General features: G+C 43.1%; 1 protein-coding gene across 2 annotated transcripts in view; it reads left to right on the top strand.

The window, feature by feature from the left end:
- Positions 1-3,185, top strand: part of MTHFD1L (methylenetetrahydrofolate dehydrogenase (NADP+ dependent) 1 like) — a 144,032-nt gene extending 140,847 nt beyond the window's left edge. For both annotated transcript variants that reach the window (XM_044422800.1, XM_044422807.1), the window contains one exon: positions 2,145-3,185. The gene's annotated coding sequence lies outside the window, so the exon portion shown is untranslated. The remainder of the gene's footprint in view (positions 1-2,144) is intronic.
- The last annotated feature ends 18,428 nt before the right edge of the window (positions 3,186-21,613 follow it).

Below are 21,613 nucleotides of genomic sequence, written 5' to 3'. Positions count from 1 at the left end.
ATAAGATTAATAAAATACATATATAATTTGGTCTGACTGATCAAATGATGCAGCTGCCCTTTTTCCTTGTTGTGTTTATAGTTTCATTCTCAGTCACCGCAAAATAGAGATCTGCAGCAAATATCTGACTGGTTGGTGTGAAACACTGTCCCCCCGTTAGTGCTGCCTAACCCATGTGATCTTACTCCTTTCCTTGATCTCTTAATTATAGTCTTTCAAGAACACCATCTTTCCTGGCTGTCACCCCTGCAGGAGACTTTTCTCCAGTTTTCTTTACTTGCTCTCTACGACTAGCTACCACTGCTTTTCTGCCTTCCAGCTTCCTCCATTAAAGGAAAGCGCTGGGGTGCTCTTTAGCCAAGGCCTAGTTTCTTATCACATTCTTATCCCTCCAAGAAGCTCATGGTGGCACACATGGCTGCTCATCACCCCTTTTATACTTTTGTAACAGCCCTGTGAGATGGCAACTGGCCACATTACAGCCAAGTCCGGGTTTGAACCTGAATCTCCTTAGTCTTAGTCTGTCACTCAAAGGCTGCATCACAGTCATTTTTGTCAGAATCCTTGTTTCTGGACCCTTCTCCCAGACCTCTTTCCTGCTGGTTTAACCATCCTCAGCTTCTTCAGTGCCCCTGATTGATTGGCTTACCTGCCAATAGTATACGAATCCTTCTACTCCTTGTTTGTTCTGCTCCTGACAACAACGCATAGCTGATCCTGCTTTCGTACTTACATAACATTCTTCATGTCACACTGTCATTTCATTTCCATTTTCCAGGCTTGCATTCCATTGCTGGCGCTTTGCCCATCAGTTGCTTTCGTGAACATTGCATGACAGCAAAACAACTCAGGGTGCTTCCAGGTGGATGGCTCCTGGGACTACCGATCAAATGACATGATATAGCTATCCTGTATTTTCCTCCTTAACAATTTTTTGTGGGAAGAAGAATGGATAGAAGAAGCAATGGGAAAACATGGTCTGCTTGCAAATGGGATATAACTTCCTCTGGAACCCCCACCCCAAATGAGTCAGAGCAAATGTACAATAAATGTATCTTTCAGAAGCCACCTCAGATCATGCCGGGGGGGGGGGTGTAGGTAACATCACATTCTCTCCCCATTATCAAATAATCTGTGTTCTTTTTAAGAGAACTTTTAGTGTTCAGCCTTCTTTATAAAGTACTTTTTGAAGTTTTACATGTTATGCCTCTCCTAATGAGCACCAAGAGAGACAGAAAGAGAGAGAGAGAGAGACAGAAAATATAGCTTGCTTTTTACAGATAATTTAAGCAAGTATCTGATAAACCAGTGTATACTTTCCTTGCAAAGGCTCTCTGGATTATTATTATTAAAGACCTTAAAGGTGCAGTCACATCCTATTAAAGTCAATTGCAAAGCAGCCATTGATTTTAATGACTTGGCAATGCACACAGAGTGTTTGAAGTGTTTGGAAAGCAGTTATTAAGAGATCCCAGTTGAGTGCACCCAGCCATTTCAGCAAATGCTCCCTCCTCACCTAGCCCTACCTTCCTGATCATGAACTGGCTGTTTGCATCACCTCAGTATGAGTATCCACCAACCTAAGTGTAAGTTTTCCTTTACATACAACCTTTCACAAGCTAAACTGGTACTTCTGCCTTTTGACTGAACTATGCCTCATTTTGTTGGCTCTGACACAGATGGAAGTAGATAGAGAATGCATCTTAAAGCCAAATTATAACACCTAAAAACTTAATTATCGAATGGTTACCACCTCTGAAAAATGCTTGACCAGGTGGACTTAAGAGAAGGGAATTCCTTAACCAGTGGCTAACAGAATATGAGAAACAGAATGAATCTGCCTGCCTTGATTAAAAACAACCACCACCACCACCACCACCACATTAGCGTACCTTTAAGTGTAGAATTTTTGTTCTTGATCAAACATAATAGATAATGGACTGCCTGTCAAGATACATCAGGGGTCTGTATTATGGGAAGGTATGTTTCACTTGCTTATCCTCCAGACAAAGTAATTCTAATATAGTAATATTGTACTTAATCTGTGCAGTGTGGCTGTATTTTAAAAAGAGATACAACATAAAGACTTGTTTCTTTCAGCAATGAAAAAGCAATTCTTAAAAGACTTAACTTTCTTTTTCCAGACTTCTGAATAGACAAACTGCAGCTTCTTCATTTCTTGCAATAGGACACAAGCATCATTTGAAGAATGCCTCCAACATATCTCTGGAAGAATTTTGGAATGGACAAAAGCAGAAAAATATGCTCATCACTGAAGCCTTTCTGTAATGAAAACAGAAGAAAGAACAAAGAACAAAACTTACTATTAACAGATTTTATTCTGAAGTGCAAAGGACTCATTTGTAAAGCATGCAATTCTTTAGAAGATATGAGGAGAGGGAATTTTTATGAAAAAGAAAGAAGATAGAAAACATTAAGAGTATAAACTATGCTCTATCTGAGATGGGAAACAAAACTGTTAATTTCAGTTGTTTTAGCTTCAAAAATCAACATTGAAAGAGTAGTACTGCTTAATACAGTGCATTTTATAGGTTCAGTGCAGCTTCTTGCATTTAGCAGCTGAAGCATCAGATAAAATTAGCCAGAAAAGCTTGCACAATTGGACAGTTTTCTCCTGAGCACTGTTGAGGAGCAAGGCTAGGTAAAACAAAGCTTCAAATGTGGGATTCCATTTCTACCTCACTTGGCCAGTGAAGTAGAAAATTCAGCTTTTCCTTATGATCTCCCTAGTGCCACCATCCCCTCTCCTTCCCTCATTGTTGGTGCTGTCTACTCTATGCCAAAGCAGAAATTATGCACAGGAATGTGCTGAACACATTCACAAATAGTTTTTGATCTTGAAAGGCAAAAGCAGATCCTTTAAAAATGAACATATAATAGTTGTATGGTCTTTCACAAGTGCACACATTTGCTTGTATACTTATGTATCCAAAAATCTAAATTGCCAGATATTTTCCAGCAAATCTCAGAACAACATAGTAATTTTCTCTATAAGCAAGACCAGTTCAGTCTACAAGAGACATTTGCACAGAATTCCATTTTTCCCCTCTCGTTGTGCTTGAGCAAGTGCACAAGTTCGCCTGACTACTTCTATGACTGTTGGAGTTTTCTTCTTAGAATTTTCTTGATCTCAGCCATGGTACTCAATAAAATGCTTGCTTTACTGAAGACTCCGTTTCTGCTTTACAGCATGTGCTTTTGGCAGGTGTGTAGCAACCAAGTTGGGGGAAGGCTTTAGCTGTTGAAAATAAGAGGATATGAGGAATTGCATCGCAGACACCCATGGGATACATGTAGAGAGCAGGTGGGAGCATTGCCTGGGAAGCAAGGCACAGTGACCCACAGAGCACCTGATCGTCAGGAGTAAAGTGTGCTGGTGAGTGAACAACCAGCCTACAGTGGCTTGTTTCCAGCATGGCTTGCCATGACATTTGAAAATATCCTTTACATGTGAACAAGAAGTGAGGCTTTAAATAAATTCCATTTATTGAGCAAACTAACAAAACAGCAATGATTTGTTCCTAGCATGTTTAAGAATAGAATAGAGCTTGTTTTAAACTGTAAGCCCTGGTTTAAACACAATGACACACAAGGAATCTGTTGAGGTGAAACTGAATTCTGATGTATTCCATCAGGCAGGGCCTCTTAATGCATGGGCCTGATGGGCACTTGCCCGTGGGCCCCATACTAATCTGTGTATGTTAACCCTTGCAAAATTGGAAAAATTCCAAAATTAACATTAGTTGTAGTTGTCATAGGGGCCCCAGTACACTGCTTTGCCCGGGGCCCATAATGCTGTTAAGACGGTCCTGCCACCAGGTCATGTTATGTTCATGGACTTAACATTAAACCATATTTTAGCATTAAAACTAGAAAAGATAATTGAGTGTAAAGATGTTTCATTGAAGGCCAAGGCCAAGATCATCCACGCTATTATATTCCCGGTCACTGTGTGTGGGCATAAAAGCTAGACAGTGAAGAAAGCTGAGAGGAAGAAAATTGATGCATTCAAAACATGGTGCTGAAGGAGAGCTTTACAAATACCTGGACCAACAGAAAGACAAACAAGTAGGTCCTAAATGAAATCAAGCCAAAGCTTTCCCTAGAAGCAAAAATGGCAAAAATGAGGCTGTCATACTTTGGGCACGTTATGAGAAGGCATAACGCTGAGGAAAATAGAAGGCAGAAGAAGAAAAGGAAGGCCAGCTATGAGATGGATTAACTCCTTAAAGGAAACCACAGCCTTGAGATTACAAGAGCTGGGCAGGGCTATCATGGATATGGCATTTTTGGGGCTTTCATTCATAGTTGTAGATGATGGCACATAACAGGCAGACTTAACTTGATTTGTGGCAGAAATATTGTAATATTAGAATGCGAAAACCCCAGCAGCAGTTCCGTAAAGGTAAACACCTTTTTTCCAGCTGCCCCAGGTGACCCCTGCAATATTCATGGTAGCCCATTACAAGTTCACCTATTCCGTCAGAAACACAGAGAAGCACAATTATGAATTTAAGGAACCATCGATCTATAGAACGTGACTAAAGCTTCCATGTTAAACAGACTCACTAGGGAGTGGGTCCCACTAGATAGGATGGACATTAATTTTAGTAAGTAAGCACGTGCTTGTGCTATTAGGCTGAGAAACTTATGGTTGTTATCCTGCATCCAGCTTTCTGGGGTAGGCTTCACGGAACTCAGTGGGCCTTCATTTAGAGTGGGAATGTATGAATGCCACCGCAAAAGCATGAGCTATCACTGCTTAGCCTAAAAGACTCGAGCTAAGATTGCAGCATCCTACAAAATGAAAGCAATCAAGGTTTCATGGGGAGAATTCATTTGTTTATGGCTGGTTGGTTCACTATATCCCCACTGTCCAGAATTCACTTTCTTGCAAAGCTGAAAGTATTTTAACCTTTTTCTTTTTTTTGTTTTTCCTTTTAGAAAAATGCACATGAATGATAGGAAGCATAAAGTAGAAAAGCAGGCTACCCATGGAGAATCGTTCAGGGATAAGAAAATGGCTGCTGCAGTGTAGCTGGATAATTGTACAATGTGGTTTTGCAGTCAATTTGTTTATGCAACAAATCAGTTAATTCAAATATTTCTAAAAGTGTGGTCATACAGCAAGTCCCAACTCAGTAATCAGAAGTGCAGTACATTAACATTGAAATGTGTGAGTAGATGTGCATTTGTGAGAGGGGTTTTTTTTCATGGAACAGCTCAAATATTTATTTGCAAAGTAAACTTTTTTTATTCAAAAGCTTTTGAGGACATTTGGAAGAAATTGCATAAGCTGTCATACAATGCAGGGCTTGCAGAAAAAGCGCCTGAAGGGGAATTGGTAGTCTAAGTCTCAAAGAGCAAGGAAAGAATATGGAATAGTGTGAGCTGTGAGCTTAGAATGAAATGCTGTTCCAAGATTCATTTAATTGGCTTTCAGTACACCTATTTCTGCATGTAAGCCACAACCATTAGCTTAGAATCAGAGGAGGAACACAGCTTCTCTGGATTTGCAACCTTCCTTGCTGCTTCTGCTGTGTCTCTACAGCTCAACCTCCCTAAACAAAAACCAATCCATCAAGTGTTAACACTGGGATAGGAGTCACTCATTCTTAATCGGGCTCTATCCAATCACTGAAAAGGATTGAAGCCTCCCTCCAGCCTTTTTTCTCTGCCTGTTCTTTCAGACCACAGGTGTGGAGGGGTCATATTCCACAGGTACATCTGTTTCAACAAATCCCACTATGTGTTTTGCTTAATCTAGCTATGTCATTTCTATTAGGTATCGCCTTTGAGTCTGAAATCAGATAGTCAATTAAAACCTCTGTTTCAGATCACATGTATTTGGAAACAAATGGTGAAGGGCTTGCACTGCGAAATCAGCCTGCACCTTTGAATTCAAGCAATTTATTTTTTGTGGTATTGCCTTCTGAGCAGGAGAAATTCCTCTCAGATCACAGTCCTATGGTTCAAAGTTGTGCAGAGCTTTGCCCTGTTCCCACATCTCTCTCTCCCAGCCAGAGGCTGCTGCTTGGGGCCAAGACCCAAGGCCATGCCCCCTGGGGGCTCCTCAGGAAGCTTTTGGGGAGAGGCAGGCGATGACCCAGAATCTGACATTAACTTGGTATCTGTTGTTCTATGATATAAGTGAGTCTAAAACGCAAATGCGCACATTTTTAAAGTGCATTTTTAAAAGAAATCAGGCTTGGTAAACAAGTTTGTTGCATGAGGAATATAAAGCACAGCTGAAGCAATACACACAGCCATCTGAAAGTTGCAGGTCATTATATTCAAAGCTAAAGTGGCCTGTTTGCAGGACTGGATCGTCCTCCTGTTTGGTGCGGTGGCCATGAACCCTACTTTAAGGAAGACGGTCCTGTACCTGAAGGGCTGTCAAGGACCAGTCCTCTGTATGCCCACCCCAAGCCCAGGTTGATATTCAAGAGCAATACAAAGGCAGGACAGGGATGGCCCAGTTTATATCCAGGAAGCAGACTGAGCAAGCACTCCCGACGCTTGGTCAATCCTCTCCACTATTTGAATAGTTACATTTATATTTCTTCCTAAGAGCGTTCGAGCCACACTGGCTCAAGCCAAGGGCCTGCCTAGTCCTGGATCCCACTCGCAATGGCCCACGGGCTTCTGCAAACTGGACATGGGTGCAACAGCACTTCCCGCTCATGCTCCCCAGAAACTGATATACGCCTCTAAGTGGACACAGAACCAATCAGCCTCAGCCACCCTTCTCTTCCACAAATCTATCCAATCCCTTTTTTGAAACCTTCCAATGTGTTGGCCTTGACAACCTCCTGAGGCAGTGAATTCCATAGATGAACTATGCATTATGTAAGTAAGCACTTCTTTTTATCTGTCTTGCATTTTCTACGAATCAGCTTCCATGGTAGCATCTATGCATATAGATTAGCATATACCTATTTGATGCTAATCTATGAGTGCTCTTGTATTGTGTACATGTGATTCTTTTTCTTTCTTTTTTACACAGCACATGGATGGGTGCGTATGCGAGTCACCTGATTTTTTTATTCCCTCTCTCCAAACTTCACAAAAGGATATTGTGACCACAAGGTTCCTGTTCCAGGCTGCCTAAAACCCTGGACAGGAGCACTCCTCTTAGAGGATGGAAATACATTACAACATTTTGTTCCTAGCTCAACTTGGATAACTGTAAAAGCTAAAAATCACCAATAGATAAGACAATGGAGCAGATCAGAAAAGGAAAACTCTCAGATAAAAGAGAGGGATCCAAACCTATGACTTCAGAAGGCCATTCAGAAAAAGTAAAAGAATGATGGGCCAATATAGACAATACTGAAACAGACATCCTTTGGCACCCAAAGGAGACCAAAGAGGGCACTAACAGCCTCGCCTAAAGAGGGAATTGAGCACAACAGTAAAGGCTTTATCCATTAATGTGCAGGATCTTTGCCAAATGGACTGCATGGCTTGTGCTGACCCTTGAACCTGGGCACCTTATCGTTCAAGCCACTGAAACTGGAACAGAGAGTTCATGTGGTGTGGTGCTCAGGGCACTGGCCTGGGGCACTGGGAGATCCGCTTTCGAGTCCACACTCAGTCACAGGAGCTCCCTGGGCCAGGCACTCACTCTCAGCCTCAACTCCTTCATAGAACTGTGAAGATAAAATAGGGGAGGGGAGGATTATGCCAGCCACCTTGGGGCCTTGCAAGAGAAGAAAGGCTGGGTGTAAATGTAAGGTGAGGAGGAGGAGGAGGAGGAGGGTCCCATTGTTTCTGGAGCACTGCAGCAGAGACTGTAATATATGCTGCTAAACCTTAGAGTAGCTGTAAGAACATGAAGAAATCTAGCTCAGAACCCTGGCCCCACCTCCCACATTTACTTTTAACAAAAATGGATCCAAATACATGCTTCAGCCCAAACTTCTTATTAATAAAACAAGTAAATGAGATAGTTTGTCATAAAAATCCAGAGGATTTAAATCGAAGGAATCCTGTTGCATCATGCAGACTGACACATTTCCGATGGCATTCACTTTTGTGGACCAGAGCCGTAATACGTTTTTCCTTCAGGCTGTATGAATGCCAGTTTCATTTTCAAGAAACGCAGGAGGGCATCCTCTATTGGAAGACAGAGTCAAAGGCAAAAGTGGTGAGGCCAAAAGTACAAATGATGGCCTGTTATAAAAGTTATTTCTGCCAGTTACTCAACCTCAGGAAAGAGGAGGCATTTCAACCTCACAGAATGGGGGAAGTAACAGGAACCCTCTGCACCATCGGGTCCCTCCCAGAAGCTGAATGGGGAGATAAACCGTCCTGGGCCTGAGGGTGTTCATTCCTGCCTTAAGGTGATGCAAGGAACCACCATGTCCACCCCTGAAAGACACCTGCTTCAGCCAGATAGGCAGAAGCATCTGATGAAGAGGACTCTGGTTCACAAATGCTTATGTCATAATAGACTGAGCGGTCTTGAGGCATTGTTGTAATTATGCAAATTTGTTTATTAAAAAGTTACTCTTCACGAATGCTTTGCATGTTTAGAATATGATGCGGTCTGGAATTGGGATCTGATTGTTTCTGAAGCTTTGAACGTAACAAATACAGAAGTCCACGCATGTCACTTGGCTTGATGTGAGTGGAAGATTCTCTAGCAGGATTCCTACATGTGTATTAACATGCAGTTGCCTGTCAGATCTGATTTTGCAATGAATCTTGTGCATTTTGCCACAAGTCAAATGCCAGGAGCCAAAGACGCCTATTTAATCTCCCCTTGGGTTTTTGAAACACCAGTCTGGTTGCATAAACGAGTATTGGCCCCAATTTACAAATGGGTGGCTGCTGATGCCTATCATGAAGCATTTCTCTTTCTTCTTGAACCAGACTCTGGCATTTGTCAGGTTTACACTTGGGTCATTCCACACGTCTGTGGAGAAACCTTGGAACTGTGCCAGAAGCCTGCAGCTGTTATTACTGCAACACAAACAGAAATGATAAATTGTTTGTTCACAGATAGCTACCACTGAGCGGATGGGCTTAAGTCTTGCTTAGAAGTTGATTAATATGAAAGAAAGCACATTCTGTGTGCATTCTTTGCAATTTCTTAGGAAAAAGCACAAAAAAATTGCATGATTAAATCACGGTAATTCCAATTACATATTGTTAGCTAAATTCTGCTAGATGTTTATTGGATCTCTTTCTCTTTTTTCCTTTTAAAATTAGAAATTTAGTTGCCAGAAAGTCAACCGGTCATACTGAAAAGAAAAATCAGTTCAAAATTAACAGCTGATTTGGGAAGCTGCTTAAGAACATGTTTGGTCCCTTTGAAGTTAATGAGACTGAGGTTACAAAACAAGTTAACTCAAATGATTTGAAGGCCAGCTGGGCACAGAAAAAAGAACATTAGGCTTGACTGTAGATGATCTGTATTCTAATATCTGCTCCAATATAGACCTTACCACTGTAGTCCTAATTAATAATCAGTAGTGAATCATGATGGTAGGCCATTTGGACGCATTCTTACCACATAACCAGAGCTTTGTGTTCAGAATAGTATTGTGGCATAGTTTAAATAATTTAAACGCACAAGCATCATTTGGTGTGATTGGCTTACTGAGCAGAATAGCACTGAGGCTTTCTGGGCCACTGTTAAGAGCAATCACATTAGCACCTGAAAAAGCAACAACATGAATCAAGACTTCAAGTGCATTAAAGCATTCCACTCATTGCAGTGGTGGGAAATCAGCACAGGGAAACAAGCATGCAAAAAGCAAACCAGAAGCCCTACAACTCCCAGTCATGCTGGTTGGGTCCTGCCACGAGTTGCAGGACAGATGATTTTCTGTCTTAGAATTGCATCCTCGGTGCGCTTCGCTTTCTAGGCACGCTTGCCTTCTGGAAGGCACTGCCGCAGGGGAGAGCCCGCTGTCCCAGGTGCCACTTCCCTCACCTGCTCTCCCCTCTCTGGTAAACCTGTGAGAATCTCGTGTTACTGCAGCTCTCCTGAAAGCGACGTTGCATTTGATCACGAGAAAGGATGCACTTGGGTTTTAGGGTTCTTAAAGTTTTAAAAGTCATTGCAATGCTGCTCCAAATTTGTATTTTATGAGATTGGTTTGAAGATGCATTTGTATGTGAATACGCAGCCTAAAGGCAGCATAATCAAGCAATACAACATCCATAAATGTGACAAGGTGCATAGGGAAGCATGCGATTGTGTGTACTGACCCTCCCTCCAACCTCACTATCTCAAATTACATGTATTCACAAAGGCATGAAAGGGGGCTCTGTTGTGCATGTGTGGGATTTACCATGCAACCAAGAGCCCCGATCGCACAATTTCCTTGACTGTTTGGAAGAGACTATATATAAATACAACTATGTGTACGTGGAGGACCCTTTGAACAGCTTCACCCCTTAACCTTTACCCTGCATCAATTTTGGAACATAGCATTAATTGAATTTGGGGTGACAAAAGCATCCCAGGCAATGCAATGAAAGTATATGAAAGGTCTTTATTTAACTGAACATTCCTGAAACTCAGGAAGTTTGAATCAGCATAGGAGTGGATTTTGGGTTTCATCTTAGTATAGAGTACTTAAGGACTTCATCTTTCCTGCAACAATGTATAACAATGACAATAACTTTCAAAAGAGACTACAGTGATATGTTATTAACCTCCTTTTGTTAATACCCCACAAAACCATTCTTATGCAAATCTGGGGAAATGTTCCCCAAGCAGGTATTAATTTATAGAAAAAACTATAAAAGGTAGGAGGGTCAAAGTTGGGGACAGTTTTTACCAACCTAAATTGGCCCATTTCCTAGATGGACTAGACCAGGGGTCCCCAAACTTTTTCAACAGGGGGCCAGCTGAAAGGCGCTGGCGGTGCCCAGGGGCAACAAGAGGTGGGGGTGGAGGCGTGAGAGGGAAGGGGAGGCAGGGTGGGCATGCGCAGCAAGGCAAGGGCGGGCGCACAAGGCAGCAGCTTGCTCACGTGGAGGTCATTTTCTCCAAGTGAGTCCAAAACCCTCTCCGCACGAGCAAGCCGGTGTCTCCCCGTGCGCACAGCCAGGCGGTTGCAGGCACGCGTGGGGTCAGGCGGGTGGCTGTGGGCACAGCGAGTCCAAAACCTCTCAGGCCGGATCAAAGGGCATGGCGGGCCGGATTCGGCCCACGGGCCGTAGTTCGAGGACTCATGGGCTAGACAGTAAGTTTACTTACGTGTAAATTACACAATAACATGTGATTTTGTCCAGACTGAAGGTTTTAATGTGTAGAGTGTGGAGACCAGGCCTGTGGCAACAGTCCCATTCTTTTCTGTACAGATTTACTGTGACTATGAACTTGGCTTTTTTAAATAGAAAAATGTCCCAGACTTTGGTATTCGTGCTTGTATAATCTTTTCACAATGTTAAAGAACTGTTTTATGATGTTGTGTTAGTGTCACTAAGTACCCAGACCTAAAGCACTTATAAACTTCAACAGTAAATTGTAGACTGGCTTCATTCCTTTTTTTTTTTTTTAACTTAGCTTTGGAACTGTTTTCTTGAGATCTAAAACAACACCCTGGATAGACACAAATCTCTTCTCTATGAAGAAGATGCCCTCAGATTCTTGCTCATTTGTTTTGATAATCTAAAACACACTCAAAAGTTGATAAGCATTTGAAACCATTCTGGATACACTACATTCACACACACACTACACACACACACACACACACACACACACACAGAGCGAGCGAGCGAGCGAGCGAGCGAGCGAGCTAGGGCAAATATAAAGCAATGCCACAGGGAAAATGTATTTTAAAATTTATTTTTACAGAATACATATTGCAGTTGGAACCTGAGGAAGTAACCTTAGTATTTTTTTTATCCCTGAAGACATAACACATTTGGTTAAGTACCGCCTATAACAAACCATTTGTATAGGGCAGGGTGCCAAACCATAGTAGTCAATTTACAGAGAAAGCTGACATCATCAAACTGAATACCGCCCCTCTAGTCTTCATTGCACAATCAGATTTTACCAAACTAGCCTGGAATTTTCAAACTTTTCCATGTAATAAAGAACATCCAGAGTTTTCTTTGGCAAGATGGTAGCTACAAACCCAGGTTTATCACAATAGATTCATATCAGCTTAGTCGTTGCAATGGTAACTTCTGCAAAGTTCAGAAATGCCAAAGCTATTCTGGAAAGACTGCACTGAATCCCCTAAAAAACGAGGGTTGGGGGGAAGCTGTATGATCCAAGCGCATTGCTGACAATTTAGAAAACTCCCCACAATTTAGATGGTCAGGAATGTCTGGGCAGTTTGATGTTGACCCTTGTCTGCTCTCCCAGTAACTCAGAACAATCCCAAATTAAGAACAGCGGAAACCATCTACATGAAACCACTGGGAGAGGTCATCAGGAGGTGTGGGCTGCGGAATCATCAGTATGCTGATGATACCCAGCTCTGCCCCTCGTTTTCCACCAGTCCAGGTGAGGCAGTGGCTGTGCTGAACCGGTGCCTGGCCGAGGTAATGGGCTGGATGAGGGCCTATAAACTGAAGTTCAATCCAGACAAGACGGAGGTCCTGTTGGTTGGCGGATCGGGCTTCGGAGAGGGTGGATTTGACCTAGTCCTGAATGGGGTTGCACTCCCTCTTAGGGACAAGGTCCGCAGCTTGGGAGTGCTCCTCAACCCAGAGCTTTCATTGGAAGCTCAGGTGACAGCAGTGGCGAGGAGCGCTTTCCTCCAGCTTCGGCTGATTAATCAGCTGCGCCCCTACCTGGAGTATGACTGCCTGGCGACGGTGACACACGTGCTGGTGACTTCCCACCTTGACTTCTGTAACGCACTTTACGTGGGGCTACCCTTGAAGACGGTCTGGATACTTCAATTGGTTCAAAATAGAGCTGCCAGGCTGCTGACGGGGACAGGGCATTATGTTCACATGACTCCAGTCCTCCATCAGCTTCACTGGCTTCCCATTGAAGCCCGGGCCCAATTCAAGGTGTTGGTGATGACCTACAAAGCCCTAAACAGCTTGGATCCTGGTTACCTGAAGGAGCGCTTACATCCATATATGCCCAGCTGCCCCTTGAGATCTGCAGGAGAGGCCCTTCTCCGGGAACCCTCCGTGAAAGAAATTAGGAGGGTAGGTACTCGGAGGAGGGCTTTCTCTGTGGTGGTGCCCAATCTATGGAATGCGCTCCCCAGAGAGGTCCGCCTGGTGCCGTCGTTATTTGTTTCTCGGCACCAGGTGGAGACCTTTTTATTTAAAAGTCATTTTAATTGTTAACAATATTTGCTTATTTATCTGGCCAGGGCGACTTCTTTTATATTGTTATTTTATATTGCTAATTTTATATTGTTATTTTTGTATTTTATTGTATTTTATTTTGTGTTGTGAGCCACCCCGAGGCTTCAGCAAGGGGCGGCATAGAATTGTTTTAATAAATAAATAATAAATAAATGCCTTCAGCATTCCTGAATTCAGACTTATTAGGATTAGGTTTAGGATCAGACAGTGAATTTATCTCATTTGAAACACTCAAAGAAGTGCTGCTTCAGTGTTTTAATTAAACATGAGTCCAAAAGTTTAATTTGATTAATTTAAAACATTTTGATTTGATTTGATGGAGGAGCTCTCTGTCACCGAGTCTGTTTCCGCCTGCAGGCTGCACTAGCACAGGGCAGGTGCGAATCTGCCACCTCAGTGGCAGCATATACAAAAGTAAACATGCACAACTCCTTGTGGTTCTGCACATTGTTGGACCTCTGAGCCTCCTGTTCTTTTCTCCAGTAAAGGTGTCTGATGGTGCCTGGCCAAACCACTTGCTTAGGTGGGCAAATCACAGAAAAATATTAGCTGAACATGCAAACATTAAGATAGGCCTGGATGAAGGATGAAAGTGCATGGAAAGCAACACTGAGCCTCACCAAAGACTCGTTGCTCTAACGCTGACCAAGAACGACGCAACACTAGCCTTTGCTCCAGCCTGCCAGGTCCTGCGGAGGGTGTTGTTTGATGAAACATGTCATTTGCATGGTGGTACCTTAATCCACAGGATGAGGCGGCCCATGGTGTCTTCTTCCTCATCTGGAATTATTATTTGCATCCATTCTGAGCCAAAATTGTCCTGCCACTGTTAGTAACATATCATTTGACTTTATCCTTGTTATCTGGGAACTCCAAAAGAGCCTTATCAGCTGGACTAAGGAGCTATCTCAGGCTGCAATCCTAACCTGCTTACTTGGAAGTAGGTGCCATCCAAATCAGTAGGATTTACTTCTGCTAGATAAGTTTAGGATTGTAAGGGGCCAGGAAGCTGATTCAATCAGGACTGAAGTCTTCGTATTCACTCTAAATTAACAGACAGCTTGAAGAACTTTTCGACTTGACAATATGAGGTCAATCAGGTCTATCTTTTTCCCCCAGAGGAAACAAGACACTCCTGATGATTTGAAGCTGATGTGCTAATGCCTTTGATGGACTCTTTACTGGCCATGCAGTTATTTTTATCTTGTACACTATGGGCATGTTAGAAGGATGCAACCAATATGGTGTGCTTGGTGTCAACTACACCTTTCTCTCCTGCCTTTCCCCTCTGCCCTTTGCTTTTTGTTTTGTTTTGTTGTGATGTTTTGCTGCTTACTGTAGCAGTGTGCACTTGTGGGACTTGCATTCCATAACTGCGCATGGACTTGAAATGCAAGTGTTACACCCCTCAGTCGCTTTTGGCGAGGGAGAAGACTGTGCATGGTACAGAGCACCCCCTTTCTACAGAGCCTGCCTGCTTATTCCAGCACTCCGCTCTAGTTGGGGGCGGGGGGGGGTGGACTGGCGAAAAGAAGTGTTTTCCACCAAGACAAAAACCCTGTTGGACACCCTCCTCTGTCGAATACCTCAGCTCACTCCACTCCTTTTAATCTTTACTCTTGCAAGTCGGCCAGCAATTCTCGATACTTCTCCACAGCTTGCCCTGATCAAAACTCTTCTCTCATTCTGGCTGCTCCTTTCTTTTCTCATACCCCGCTTTGATTTATCCATGCAAAAGTGGCTTCCACTCAGAGTGTAAATCCAGGCTGCACAACACAGGACTGTTGGTAGAGCCTCCATCTAGAGCAGTGGTTTTCAACCTTTCCACCGCTGGGGACCGGTGAGGCAGAAACAAAAAGCACCCTACACATAATACAGAATTCTGTGTGAATTAGTTTCCAAACATAGTACCAAAAAAAGGAAAGTTCTCCAAAACAACCAGAAGCTGAGCAACAAAAATTGCCAACAAAAGAACAAAATACCCAAATCGGCACAGAATGGCTCCCAGCCAGCTCCCACGGAGCCATCTCTCCGCTTCCTGGGCCCGCTGGTATCAATGGTGCAGCCCCCATGAATGTGGTGCCAACCAAGGAACAGGTGGTGGAGCACAACCAGCCCCACACTGGTCTGCGGCGAGTGGGATGCAGCCTTCCCACAGACCAGCAGGAAATCTCCCACAGACGTGCTGGTCCACAGACCAGTGGCTGAAAACCACTGATCTAGACAACAGGGCTCCTCAAGTGCCTTCCCTTGAGTCGTAAAAAACTTGAGAATAGGGTACGAGGCTGCTCAGTTCACCAAAAGCTGTAGGTTTGTTGACCCCAAGAAGAGACCCTAACAAATACATGCGCAGGGGTGGGCAACTTGGGGTCTTCCAGGTGGGTTGGCCTACAACTTCTATCAGCCCCAGCCCACAGAGTGAATGGTGACAGTTCATGGGAGTTGTGGCCCTCCAGACCTTTTTGTCTGCAAGCTGCCCACCCCAATAGTGTTCCTCCCCATGACGGAGAGGAAGCTCACCACCCGTGTCTGCCTGGAAAGTGTCTTCCCACGGCTGCTGCACACCCGGCTTCCCTGGCCAGTAAGTGTGTTGTGGGCGAGAGAGAGAGAGAGACAAAGGGGCACGATCAGCCCCTCGCCCTGCAAGGAGTGCTTGTTTGGGCACCTCTTCAGTGAAAGGCTAGGCAAGAGGCCGTTAGCCTAACCTTGTCCCTGACGCGCTAGTTCACTCTGTGCAGGATGTAATGACTTGATTCCATTTGAATTGACTTGATGCAGGAGCCCTCAGTCGTGTGGAGCTGTTCCCATGTGCAGGCAGCAGCAGCACAGGCCAGAGGCAGGTCGACCATCTCAGTGAGGAACTAGGTCCTTGGCACCAGCAACAAGTCAGGCCTCTGGGATTTTCACTGCAGGGGTCCCACACACTCGAGTGGATGTTTTTGTTACATCTATACATTTCCAGAAGTTAAGTGCATGGGTTCAACCTTTTAAAGCTCAAGATTCACCGTGTTCTTGAACATTAGCGAGTCTCTGTCATTACATAAAATGTGTGGGTGTCAATTGTGTGGTCATAACCATCAGAGGTTAATACCAAGGTACAACTCGGCTGTAAACGCAGTGGAAATCCCATTTAAAACTGTGTATGGCATAAATGTAACTCTTAGAGCAGCCTTCCCCAACCATATGCCTTCCAGACACCCTTGGACCACAACACCCAGAATTCCCAGTCAATGGCCCTCCTGGATGGGAATTCTGGAAATTGCAGTCCAAATGCCTCTGAAGGCCACCAGGTTGAGGAAGGCTGTCCTAGAGGTTTACTCTAGAGTAAATAAATGAAGAATTTACCTGCATCATCATATGCTGCAGATTCAGTAAGTGTGGCAGGAATTAACATGAATCCGGCTTTTCCTACCTCCAAATGCAGGGTTTGCTCCATTGTAAGGAAGCAACTCTTTCCAGTCTTTCTGTCTCCACCTTCCCAATTAGAAAACGTAGGTCACATACTCGTGACTCCACACAGCTGATTCTTCTAATTGGGAGTCAAATTGAATGAATCTGATGTACTTTGCAAGTAAGCTTATTTCCCCAGAAAATTCTGTTCCTTGTGCTGATTTTCCATTAAGTACAAAGCAAACTAAGCTTAACAGGATATTATGCAAACAACTGCCCTTTACAAGAGATGACATCCAAACATCTGATTTCCAAAACATGTTTGAATAAATCGCGTAGGCTGATCAAAGTCAGTGGGTGAGGACAAAGTTGCGATAGAAGAAGATACTAATAGTCATACACGTTCATTACAGAGTATGTAGGCAGTGATGTGATTAGGCAACAAAACAGCAGTTGATGCAGTTCTATATGCTATATGCTATACCATTAGGATGTATAGCAACTTACAGTTAAAAATACATGGGGCCAATTCTGGCATTTGTCTGTTTTCCAGTCCTGAGGCAGACTACTAGTGATTACATAAGCATGCAATAATATTGCTTACATATTTACATAATTCCTTAATGCAAACTACTCAGAATCATAGAAGCAGGTTAAACATGAGCCAGTAGTGTGACACAGCAGTTAAGAAGATGAATGCCACCCTTGAATGTATAGCCAGAAGCATGGTTTCCAGATTGAGAGAGGCATCTGTGCCACTCTGGGGCACCCCCAGCTGGAGTACTGTGTCTAGTTCTGGGCTCCACATTATAAGGAGGACAGAACTAGGTTAGAATCAGTTCAGTGCAGGGTCACAAGGATGGTAGCTGGGCTGGAGGAATGACATATGAGATAAGGCTGAGGGAGATGGGTTTTTTCAGCCTGGAGAAGAAGACAGAGGGGATCTTATAGCGACATATAGGTATGTGAAGGGGTGTCACATGGTAGAGAGCCATGACCTTTCTTCCCCTGTGGTGAAGAAAAGGACACAGTCCTATGGGGCAAAGCTAAAGGATCCAGGATTCAGGTTGGATGTCAGGAAGTACTTCCTGATGGTTAGGACCCCTAGAATATGGAATGGGCTTCCATGGGAGGTGGTGGGGCCTCCATCAGTGAGGGTGTTCAAGGAAGATTGGACAACCACATGTTGGCTATTACATAAGCGGTGCCAACTGGAGCCAGGGGTCAGACTAGATGACCCAGGACACCACTTCTGACTCCCTTTTTTTCTAAGCAAACAATCCACTTTCAAGCATCCCTGGCCAATGACCCTCCAGTCTGCTCAAATGCCTGCAGAGATGGACATCTAACCACCTCCTTAGGCAGCAGGTTAGGCCTAGCTTTTCTGATCATTGGGAAGTTTTCTTGATGTTCAAATGAAATCGGCCTTCCTTTAACATCACCTCAGCAATGCTTACGAGAACCCAGCATTAGACCAATACATAGTGCAGAAGCGGTTTAGGCTGAGAGAAAGCAGCACCACCAAAAGCATGTAATGAATGCATGGCAGAAAGGACATTTTAAAAACCAGAGGCTTTCCAACTCACATTCTCAGACATATTTCTAACAATATTATGAGAGAAACAGTCTCAGTTGCTGAGAATACAGGACAGAGCTTTATCTGTTTCAGTTCATCATATTACGAGATTCCTTCCCAAAGGAACAGAATTTAGTCTTATTTCTTTAGGCAGGCAGCAAAAACATACTGATTCTACTTAGCCTTTTAATGTCTCACAAAAGGTTTCAGCTCTCCTTCTTCCAGATTTAAGATCTCAGTTTTAATTTGTTGTTGGATAGTTTGTTTAGCTTTATGGACTGAAATGGAGTATAAAAAATTAACCTACAGGATAGAAATTCACAAGAAGCCACCAAAGCAATTGGTGCAACTATTGATAGAACAGATCTTAGCCAAAAGGTCACTGGCCTTTTGTCCAGAGAGATAAAGAGCAGGGATTCTTCAGAAACAGCACATGGCATCCAAAATACATATGAGTGTAATACTCCTAGTAAGCCAACTCAAATGTCACAAAAGTGCAAACTTCTAAGAACTCCAAATCTCTTCACTGGTGAGAAGCAAGAATGCCTTTTCACAGACTTTGCCTTTCCCTTTATCTTGTTCCCCTTCCTCAAACAGGACACATGTGACTTAGTCATCTACTGTTTTGCAATAGATAAACTGTGTGGACAGAAACTTACTGCTCAGCTCTCCTTTGCCTTAAATCTACATGAGCTTGAGATTGGCTTCCACATTCCTCTGCGCAGACATTCTGAAACTGTGAACCGGCTCTTTCATTCTTGGGCTGGCATTTTAAAGGACTCTGCTTTGCAGGGTAAAATGATTTCCTAAACATCAAGAGCCCCGCTGTCAATATACTTGTCTCCCTGTCACTGGGGATACAAAAGATCAGGGACATTAAAATCAAGTGACCACAATGGCAGCAGGAGAATTCAAATAGCGTATGCTGATTAATTACAACCATATGCTTAATCTATAATCAACGGTTTAGCCAATTAATCACTGACTAATTGATTAATGCATTCAGCTGTAATTTTAACTAACTTAAGTTTTTAGTTGCTTGTAAACAAGAAAGGTCATAGCTTTTCCCATGGAAAGTTGTATTATTAAGAAATGTAATCCATATGCTGAATTTACACTATATAGAAATCAGATTCAGATGTTGACTTGATAATGGTTTGCAAGATTCTGTTTTGTATCACATTCCAGCCCTTTCCCCTTGAACTAGCAAGGGAAGTATGCAGCTCATGCGAATTGTGGATGCCTCAACCACAATTCAATGCTCATCAGAGCTCAGCTGAACCTTCTGGATACTTCTACCGATGCAGGTAAATGAGTGAACTGCCATCTGGGACTCACAGTTGTGGCCAACACAGCTGACTAGAGCTGGATTGGTACTTTGAGTTCACATACATTTTATTGATGCATTTATTTTCTATGGTGTTCACGGGGGTTGGGGGAAGGCTGTGCCACCATTAACCTCCATAAAAATCCTGCCATTTAAATTTCTCAGTGTCTGAAACGGCTGTGCCCTAGAACATGGAGCCAGTCAGAGGGGAGGCAATCCAGATTTGATCCCAGCTAGAGTTGCCCAGGACATAATACAGGATGTAAATGTTACTGCGCCAATTGGAAAGTGTGACTAGAATGCCATCATATTTAATATACACTTAGGTGTAAGATTGCTTAACAGATGCAACATGGTTGTGTTAGACTTCAAAAAGGAAACTACCCTAAAATTCAAGAAATGGTTAAAAGAAGAAGAAATTAAAGGGGGGGGGTCAAGAGGGTTAAATCTTTTCAAAATGCTTGGAAATTGGTCAAAACCAGAATAACAGAGGCAGAGAGAGTATTCATAACAAGAGTTAGAAAAGGCAGTGTGACATCCAAGAATAAGATAAAAGAAAGCTATTAAAACGAAGAAGACTTTCTTCAAGAAATCAAACTTTTCTCCAAATAAGGTAAACAAACAGGCATCATAGGAGATGCACACAAATAATAGAAGCAAGCAAACGTTTTGAGGAACATAACCAGTGCTTTTTTGTAATAATAAAAAAAAAAGGTGCCGGATCTCACGTCTTGTGGTCACACTTTTACGCAATGGTCACTGCCAGCTGAGTTAGCGCGCGACCACACAACCGATCCCAAGCCGAGCAGCACCCTCACAATCAGCGCCAACTATCAGGGCCAACACACAAACAGCCCGCAGGCACTATGTTAATAATTTCATGATCTCCAACAGGGCAATTCACAATCACTTGGAAAAATTCGTCAAAAAACGGTGCCGGAACAAAAAAGCCCTGTTGCTAACATTATCAAGGCCAAATAAATAAATCTTCAATATCTCTGAAGAAAGAACCAGCCAGAGAGGCAGTTGAACCTTGAATGATAATGGCATTGAAGAAGCCCTAAAGAAGGATAAGGAGATTACAGAGAATCTGAATGAATGCTTTTAATTTGTCTTCACAGGAGAAGAGATACCTGTTCCTGTACTTACATCTTCAGGAAGCCAGTCCAAGGAATTAAGGCAGATAATAGTAGCAAAAGATGAAATTATCAACCTTACTGACAAAGCAAATGGATCACCAGGCCCAGATGGCATGCATCGCAGAGTTCTTAGAGAGCTCAAATATGAAAATGCTGACCTTCTAACACTATGTTTCTAAGATCAGCCTATGTACCAGAGACTGGAGAATGGCCAATGTAACATCATTTTAAAAAAGGGATCCAGGGAGCATCTGGGCACTCGCAGGCCTATTAGCTTAACGTCTATTAGGGGTAAGTTCTTTGAAAGCCTTATTAAAGATAGAGTCTGTAAGCACATAGAGGGACAAGCGCTGCTGAAAAAGAATAAACATGGCTTCTGCAAAGGTAAGTCCTGTCTTACTGACCTGTCTCACTGAGTTATTTGATAGTGTCAGTAAGTACATGGACAGGAGTGATCCAGTAGATATTGTTTACTTGGACTTCAAAAGGTTTTGACAAAGTTCTGCACCAGCAACTCCTGATCAGACTTAGCAATCATGGGATAAGAATGGGGACCCTTTAAAGAATCAGTAACTGGTTAAAGAATAGAAAGCAGAGAGTGGAAATGAATGGTAATTTCTCACAATGCAGGCTGCAACCAGTGAGCTCGCACAGGGTTCCTCTATTAAGACCAACATTTTTCAACCTTTTCATCAATGATCTGGAATTAGGACTAAGCAGTGAAGTAGCCAAATAACACCAAACTATTTAGGATTTTAAAACCAGAAGAGATTATAAGGAGCTCCAAAGGACCTCTCCAAGCTCAGAGAATGGGCATCAAGATGGCAAATAAATTTCAGTATAAGCAAGTGTAAA

The sequence above is a fragment of the Varanus komodoensis genome, unplaced genomic scaffold (genome assembly GCF_004798865.1).
Source record: "Varanus komodoensis strain SLA01 unplaced genomic scaffold, ASM479886v1 scaffold1, whole genome shotgun sequence".
NCBI classification, from domain to species: Eukaryota; Metazoa; Chordata; class Lepidosauria; order Squamata; family Varanidae; genus Varanus; species Varanus komodoensis.
Note: the sequence above shows the minus strand (reverse complement) of the source record. Positions and strands in the feature narration are given on the sequence as shown.